The sequence below is a fragment of the Nelumbo nucifera genome, chromosome 7 (assembly GCF_055504915.1).
Source record: "Nelumbo nucifera cultivar China Antique chromosome 7, China Antique-T2T, whole genome shotgun sequence".
Classification (NCBI taxonomy): domain Eukaryota; kingdom Viridiplantae; phylum Streptophyta; class Magnoliopsida; order Proteales; family Nelumbonaceae; genus Nelumbo; species Nelumbo nucifera.
In genome coordinates, this window is record NC_142655.1 from 55,772,635 (window position 1) to 55,781,204 (window position 8,570).

Consider the following 8,570-nt stretch of genomic DNA (forward strand, 5'->3'; position numbering starts at 1 on the left):
TCCAACACCTACAACGACAACTGGCGGTACTCTCCATCCCACCTTTCACCTCATTGTTTATTTTTTCTTCTTTTTTCTAATTTTCCAGATATCAGAGAAATCGGTCTCCTTCTCCCACACTGGCACCAAGATCCCCAGTACGAAACCAACCCCCTTTAAGGTACCCATTCATCACCACATTTTGATGTTATCACTTAACGAGAAATTTTTGTTTTTTTCAGACACCAAATTCTATCAAAGGCATGCATTCCCTCTTCAACTCCAAATGTTTGATAGAGTTTTGGCTGTGCACAATTACTGGTTAGCAGCGCCGCTGCAACTTCAACAAGGAGCCAAAGTTTATGGTTGAAACCACCAACTACCACGAGAGGAATTTGCATTGTGCCTTAGTACTAAAACATTTACAGGCTTACACCACTAATTTCAATACAGCTCACATGTATATGGGTCAGCCTCAGCAGTAGTCAGGTCAGCCCCACTCACTGAAACCTAATTTAAAGCCTTTTGAGAATGGAATAAAGAAAGTTGCCGGTGCCAGAGAAGGAGACCGGTTTCTCTAATATTTGGAAAACAAAAGAATCAGAAAAAAAGAAGAAAAAATAAACAATGAGGTGAAAGGTGGGATGGGGAGTACCGCCGGTTGTCATTGTAGGTGCAGGTGTCGGAGAAGGAGAAGATGACTCTACCGCCAGTTTCTCTGATATCTGGAAAACGAAAATATCAGAAAAAAAATAAAAAATAAAAAATGATGTGAAAAGATGGGCTGGAGAGTACCGCCGGTTGTTGTTGTAGGTGCCGGTGCAGGAGAAAAGGGAGAAGAGGGTTTTGGAGATGCCCTAACCTAGAGCTGTCGAATGAAGGGTTTGAACTCATAAATGAGACTTTTGGGGGGTAACGGAAGGGGCTAACAGACCCGCACACGCTATTTAGCGTCTCTCGTGTGAAGGGACATATGGCAGATGGTGAGCGTGTGGGGTGTTTGTGGGGAAAAACTGGGTGGGGTGCAGAATTGAACTCCCTTTAAGCATAATGTTTTAAAAATTGACCAGGAACCAGAACCGTTCTAGCCACCGGTTTCCAGGTCGACGTTTTGATCATCCAGTTTGAACGGGCGGCCTGTTTTGATGAAAAAAATTAAAATTAAAAAATATATATATAATTAGGGGTTATAGCTAATAAGGTAAACTTTTGAGCCCTAATATCAATAAAAATAACCATTTTAATATAATTTCTAAAATAGATTAATTTTTTAAAAATATATCAAATAAAGGAAAAAACACATTTTTCTTCTTCCTCCAAACCACTGGACAAATCTCTCTCAAGATTAATAAATAACCATGGGATCTTCTTCACTACTCTTGACCCTTGTGCTTGACGCAATAGCAGCTTAAACCTTAAACCCTCAAAACGAAAATGGATAGTGCACCACCTCACCTCACTTGTTTTTTCGATTCTAAAATGGAATTTAGGGATTCTCAAATCAACGTCTCAAAGACTGGTGATGATAAAAGCTACATAAACCGCAGTATTTTTTATATACCCAGCAAGAGGAGAAAGAGGAAGAAGACGACAAAGACAAAGGGGATGGTTTTATTTCAGATTACAAGTGTAGATTTGGGTGAGGGGGTATGTTTCCTGTTTTCCACGGCGCCAAGGCCTAGTTTTCAGTGTGCTCTGATGATTGACGCCCAACGAGTTGTAACATGGAATTTGGGTAGAGACACGGTATTGTGGGATTTCAAAATAGAATGAGAGATGATTGAGAGTTGCGTAACATTCTTGGGAGTTGAGATTTCCCAAATTCCATTTCAGAAACTGCTTTTGGGTTGAGTTCGGTGGTTTGGAGGAAGGAGATGAACAAATTTCTACCCTTTTTTGATATTTTAAAAAAAAAGTTACCCAAAAGTTTCCCTTATCAGCTATAATAAAAAACAACCCAAAGCCATTGAACAAGTCGATGGTTCGATCACCCGGGTCAATGGGTCATTGACCAATTCAACGGTTTTTGGTTAGGAACCGAGTTTGGGGTAAAATGGAACTGGTTGCTTAGATGGTGGCTAAATGGTTCGACTATCTAAGTCAATGGCGATTCGAAAACATTGTTTAAGTGGATGAAGAGAGTGACTATTGAAAACCAAGGTTTTAAAAATCGACATGGAAGCAGAACTATCTAGCTACCGGTTTCTAGGTCGAATGGTTCAAATGGTTTGTATTATTAGGGCAAATATTTTTCATATAAAAGTTTTATATGAGAAAGGAGAAGAGACCGTGGTTGTTGGCTGAGGAAGAAAAACAAAAAGAAGGAAAGAAGGAAAGAAAAAAAAAAGATATGAAGGAGAGAAAGGAGAAAAAGAAAAGGAGAGAAAGGAAAGGAAGGAGGGAAGGACTAGGGAAGAAGAAGGAAGAGGATGAGGAGGATTCGATGCTCACCGACAATGACGATGACAACAAAAGCAAATATCAAATTTGAGATCTCAATATCGATTTCTCTCCAACCTCTGGAATCTTCTTCTTCTTATTCTCTCTCTCTCTCTCTTTGTTAGATCTCATATATGAGTTCGTGTCTCAGTTTCTCCCCTCTCTATCCTCTACAACTTTCTTAAACCATGAACCATTGTCCAGATCAAACGAGTTGATGGTTTGGTCGCACGAGTCAACGGTTTTTGACCCAAGAAGTAGGAACGAGTTAAAGGTGAAACGGAATTGGTTGCTTGGATAGTTTTTGAGTCAAACGGTCCAACCGTTCGAGTCAACGACGGTTCAAAAACATTGCTGAAAACTAAAGAATTAAAGAATATATCATTTTGTAGCAATCATGTTCCAGGGAGTTGCCATGTTGAATTTTCTGATGAAGATTCTCTTATTTTGAAAAATTGGAGTATTAATAAGGGTAAAAATGACTCTTTGATTACTCCATTAGACTGTGAAAAAGGAAGTCTAGTCATTTTTGAAAAGAGACGGGTGGTTTTAGTATTTATGGGAAATGGGTAAGTGGTGGAGACAAGGAGTTTATTAATTAATATTTCTTTCATTTATCTCTTAAAATTGTTATTGATTAGTATTAATCAAATTTAGAATAAGGTTAGTTTAATCTTATTTTTCTTAACTAGTAAAAGTGCACACGCGTTGCACATGGCAATATCAAATGATGATGATGATAATTGTCAACAACCAAATGACCTTATTGGTTGAATCATTAACCTATTTAACCTGGAAAATGGACTATGATTAAGACATTAATTCATTTTTTTTCTTTATATTTTAGGCATTTCTATCTTTACTAACAATAATTCTTATTTTTCAAACATATTTTTGTTTAATATAAAGGATATATAATATTAATGCATGTTCAATTTTTTTTATAAAATTTATAAAAAATTCTATATTTTTATTTTTATTATTTAATTTAAGAGATAATAAAAACTACTTATTTACGAAGAGGAAATGCAATTCCAATATATTGTTTGAATATTGGTTTTTAATATTGTGGTCAAATCAATTATTTGAACCAATGTTTTCAACCCACAGTGGAGTCAATCAATTGACCCATCACGCAATCAGATCCACGCCCACTTCATTCTCAATCTGTTGACTTGTAAAAACCTTTGACTTGATCAACAATCAATGACCTGGTTGGTTGAACTATTGAAATGTTTGACCTGGTCATTGGGTCATGGTTAGACATTCATTCGTTTTTCTCTTTTTTTTTTGTATTTTTTGTTGTGAGACATAATATTGTGGGCTTAGGCCTTTACTATTTATGTTCTTGGTTTTATTTTCCCTTTGGGATAAATGGGCTTCAGCCTATGTTGTAATTTTAAATCTGTCTTACTGTCAGGGGTGGCCACAAGCCGAGCTTTTCATGAGTTATTTGAGTTCGGCTCATGATCAAAAGCTCGGTTCAGCTCAACACAAACCTTGCTTCGAGCCAAGCTCAAGCCCAATATATAGGCTTGTTTTCTAGTTGAGCTGAGCTCGAGCTTTTACATATATACATACATTCATGCACACATATACATATATACATAAATATATACATCCATACATATAAAAAGGTTATATATATAAAACTAGTTTTTTATAATTATTAATTTTTATATGTAAAATAAAAATATTTTTATATGTATAATTTTATATTTTCATAAAATGTTTGGCTCATAGTTGAGCTGAGCTCGAACTTCCAAGCTTTTGACTCGAGCCGAATTCGAGCTCAAGTCTCTAACTCGAATTGAGATCGAGCCTCAAAGTTTATTGGCAAAATAGTTGGATATTTGACTCAGCTCGGCTCGATTAAAATCCACCCCTACTTAATGCCTTACATATGAGGGGTAAATTTATCCCTTCATGTGTTTTATTTTAATCTTTCTATAAATATCAGTTTAGGGCCAATAAGAGAAGTGACCCGCCCACTTCTTTTCTCTCCTTTTAACATAGAACTAACATCTTCATGGTATTAGAGCAGCTAAAGCTGCATTAAAGCTCCCTCGTTTCACCTTTTTTACTTTTCTCTTCATAATTATGGTTAGCACTTTCCAGATTGTTCTCCTTTTTTAAGGTTCTTCCTTGGCATTTAAGGCCAAGGACACTAAGCTTTTCTTGTTATGGTCTTCTAGGGCAGTTTCTGTAGTGAGTAGTCAATCAACAACTAGAGAGATCTACCTGTTCTTCTTGGAAGTCTTGAAGCCCAAGTGACTAGCAAGTGTGTTAACATTGTTGTTCAGGTGGTTCTTTGGTGTTGGACAGAAAGAGAACTGTTGTCTAAGTGACTAGCAAGTGACAGGAGGGGTATTGATCTTCATTCAAGTTTTGATCAGAGGTTGTAGCCTAGGTGTTTGCTGAGTTGTTTCGAGTCTGGATCTCTTGCCCATAAGAACTCTGCTGACGTCTACCCACATAACATCACAGCCACACATGGGGAACATCTCATCCTCCTACATAATATTATTATGCATAGGAGATGTTCCCAATGCATGGAAGTAGTATGTTGTGGGTAGAGTTCTTGTGGGCAGGAGATCCAAATTCAGTTGTTTTACTAGTGTTCTCCTAGTGTTTACACAAAAAACACTGTTGTCTTTTATCAAGTCTCAAGTGAATATTGGTTCAACATGTCTTCAAGTTCTAAGGAACCTAGTTTGATGGGGGGTGTTCCTTTGGTTGGAAACTCAAACTTTCTTCCATGACTTCCAAGATATTTAGAATTGTTCAACACTATTCTACAACCTTTAAGATATAGGAAAAAACTCTATAATACCTATGGGTAGACGAAGAATAACGCAAGGCTGTATAGACTTACCCAAGACATTGCTGCCCTTACTCAAAGAGACTTGTCAGTGGCAACCTACTTTGCTACCTTGGAAGGACTTTAGGAGGAATTGGGTCATCTGCAAATTATTGACTAGCTTTGTACCTGAGACAGAGCAACGTGATAAATAGATTGAAGAGGGGCTATTATTCAAGTTTCTAGCTGGTCTTGACTACTCATATGAAGGCATTTGATCCCAAATCTTTAGGAGGGATGAATTGCCTACTTTGCAACATGTGTTTTATTTGCTTAGGAATGCAGAAATAAGGAGGAAGGAAATGAAAACTGATATCCATACTCAACCTATTGAACAATTTGCCTTGGTTTTTTCTACTCTCAAGGGGGAAAATGTAGGCAAGGAGAACTTGAAGTATTCTCATTGTGGAGAAGAAAGACATACAAAGAACGGTTGCTGGATTTTTTATGCACACTTGAAACCAATTGCCTTGGGGAAGGACAAGAAGCCAACTAGGCAGGGGCGGAGCCAAGTATATTGGTAGGGATCTTTGCCCCCCCCCCCCCCCCTGCCCCCCCCAAATTTGAACTAAAATGTAGGATCACTCTCTAATGTTCCTCCAACTCCCAAAATTAAAAATTTGTGTTTATTTTTTATTTTTAAAAAATATACGATAGCCCCAAACCTTCTCATCCCATTTCCCAACACACCCTACCTCTTCTACTCCTTATCTTATTTTCTTGTGTATCTTGGCCCCTCCAAGAGAAAATTCCTGGCTCCGCCACTACAACTAGGGGTCCTAACACTAGTTTAGGATACAAGGAAAATTCAAATGTTGTAGATAATGTTCCCAAGAACAGTCCCATTAGCTCTCCTCACTTTGGACAAATCATCACCTCCACTAGTAGTTTCCCAGAGTTTACAACTCAAGATGTAGACATTTTAAACCGAGCCATTGCTTCCTCCTCATTTGCAAAGATAGGTATTGGTTTTGCATTTAGTAATTCCTTCATGCTCTTGGGTCATTGACTTAAGAGCTTCTAAACATATGATAAATACATTCATTGTTTACATCCTATAATCACACTTCTGGGAAAGATAATATGAAAATTGCTAATGGTTTCCTTTCCAAAATCTCTGGGAGGGGAGACATTCAACTTGGGAATAAACTTCTTATTAAGTTAGTCTTACATCTTCCGGACTTTACTACTAATTTACTTTCTATTTCAAAAATTACCTAAACCCTAGATTGTGTAATGACATCTTTTCCAACTCATAGTATTTTTTAGGATTGATTGACAAGGACAATTGAGAGTGTTCATGAAGCTAGAGACCTTTACTATTTTGATGAAGTTCTTAATTTAGCTGTAAAGGCTTACTACAAGGGTTAACAGTGACAACAAAGAACCTGACACAATTATCTATCTTTGGCATGCTGGATTAGGCCATTCATCTTTTTCGTTGTTGAAAGCTTTGTTACTTGAGTTTTTTAAAGGTGTCTCTTGAGAGCTTTTTTTTTTTTTTGTGACATTTGTCAATTGTCTAAACATTGTAAAGAAACTTATCCCAGTTCAATTAGTAATGTTAATGCTCCTTTTGACTTGATTCATTTTGATGCGTAGGATCTTTGATCTATTGTTTCTATTGATGGCTATTGCTATTTTATTAGTTTCATTGATCATATCTCTTGGTGCACTTGGATCTATCTTATGAAAGAGAATCATGAAGTTCCTATAATTACTAATGTTTTTTTTTTTTTGCAAGATGGTGGAGACCCACTTTGGAAAGAAAATAAAACAATTTTAATCAAATAATGTTCTTGAACTTTAAGAGCACTCTTAACATGTTTCTTGAGGTGGAAGGGACAATACATCAATCCTCATGTAGCCACACTCTGCAACAAAATGAAGTTGCAGATAGAAAGAATAAACATTTACTTGAGACAATCATGCTCTCTTATTCCAACACAAGGTTCAAAAGTATTGGTCTCATGTAGTACTTACAATATCATACTTAATAAATAGGATGCCATCCAGGATGCTTGGGATGGGAACCCATATCTTAATTCCTTGTCCAAATGATCCTAAGTTCTTCATATCACCAAAAGTTTTTGGTTGCATTTGTTTCATACATGTCAATGATCCTAAGAGGAAAAAGTTGTATCCAAGTGTTATTTGGAGAGTTTTTATGGGGTTACTCTCCTACACAAAAGGGGTATAAATGCTTTGATCCATACATAAGACGGGAGTTTGTTACCAAAAATGTCATCTTTTGTGACTCCCATTTTCTCTTTGATCTTCCTTTAAATCCTCATCGTGGGGAGCCTTGTAGGGTGTGGAAGAGAATTCTTCTAAGGTTAATCCTATTCTCTATACTCCTATTATCTCTTCCTCCCCTCCTACTCCTGCTCTTTTGTGTTCAAGTGATACTAATCCTACTCCTATTGTCAATTCGAGAGAGAGAGAGAGAGAGAGAAGAAGAAGAAGGGCCCCTAAGTAAATGACTTTAACTAGTTGGATGTTTCTAATGCAGTCCAAGGTATTATTCCTTCTCCTTCTCCATATTTTAATTTAGATCTTCTTGTTGCTTTAAAAAAACCTATTCGTTCATGTAATCCTATAAATAAGTTTGTTTCTTATGCTTATTTGTCTTTAACCTATTATTCCTTTGTTTTTGCCTTTCTTCTGTCTCCACTCCTTCCAAGTACTTTGACATTGTTGCTAATCCTAAATGGAGAGAAGTAATAAATGAAAAAACGAGTGTTTTGTTGAAAGAAAATACTTGGGAGTTGGTGGATCTATCAAAGGAAAATAACATAATTGTTTGCAAATGGGTGCACACTAGGTAGATGGATCTGTTAAGAGATATAAAGCTAGGCTAGTTGCAAAAGAGTTTGATAAAAAAAATATAGATTATAAAGAAACCTTTGCTCAGGTGGCTAAGTTCAATACTATACAAGTATTACATTTTTCAGCAACAAACTCTAGTTGAGAATTGCATCAGTTGGATGGTAAAATTGCCTTCTTGAATAGAGACCTTGAGGAAGAAGTTTCCATGGACCATTCTTCAAGGCATGATATGAAAGGGAAAGTATATAAACTGAACAGGGCATTATACAATCAATCATCCATCCACATCACAAATAATCCAAATCAATGTAATAAGACTAAACACATTGAAGTTGATGAACACTTTGTAAGAGAAATGATTATTTGTGGGGAGCTTTGTGTTCCATATATGCCTTCAACAAAAGTTGATATTTTTACCAAAGGTATCTCTAAAGCCAAACTTGATGAATTATCATGCAAGTTG

At 36.5% G+C, this 8,570-nt stretch overlaps 1 long non-coding RNA gene across 1 annotated transcript; it reads left to right on the plus strand.

Moving 5' to 3' along the window:
• The first annotated feature begins 329 nt into the window (after nucleotides 1-329).
• Nucleotides 330-7,913, plus strand: LOC148790514 (uncharacterized). The gene is made up of 2 exons (XR_016078715.1): nucleotides 330-468; nucleotides 7,023-7,913. It is a non-coding gene; the product is annotated as an uncharacterized LOC148790514 (long non-coding RNA).
• Nucleotides 7,914-8,570: the final 657 nt, after the last annotated feature.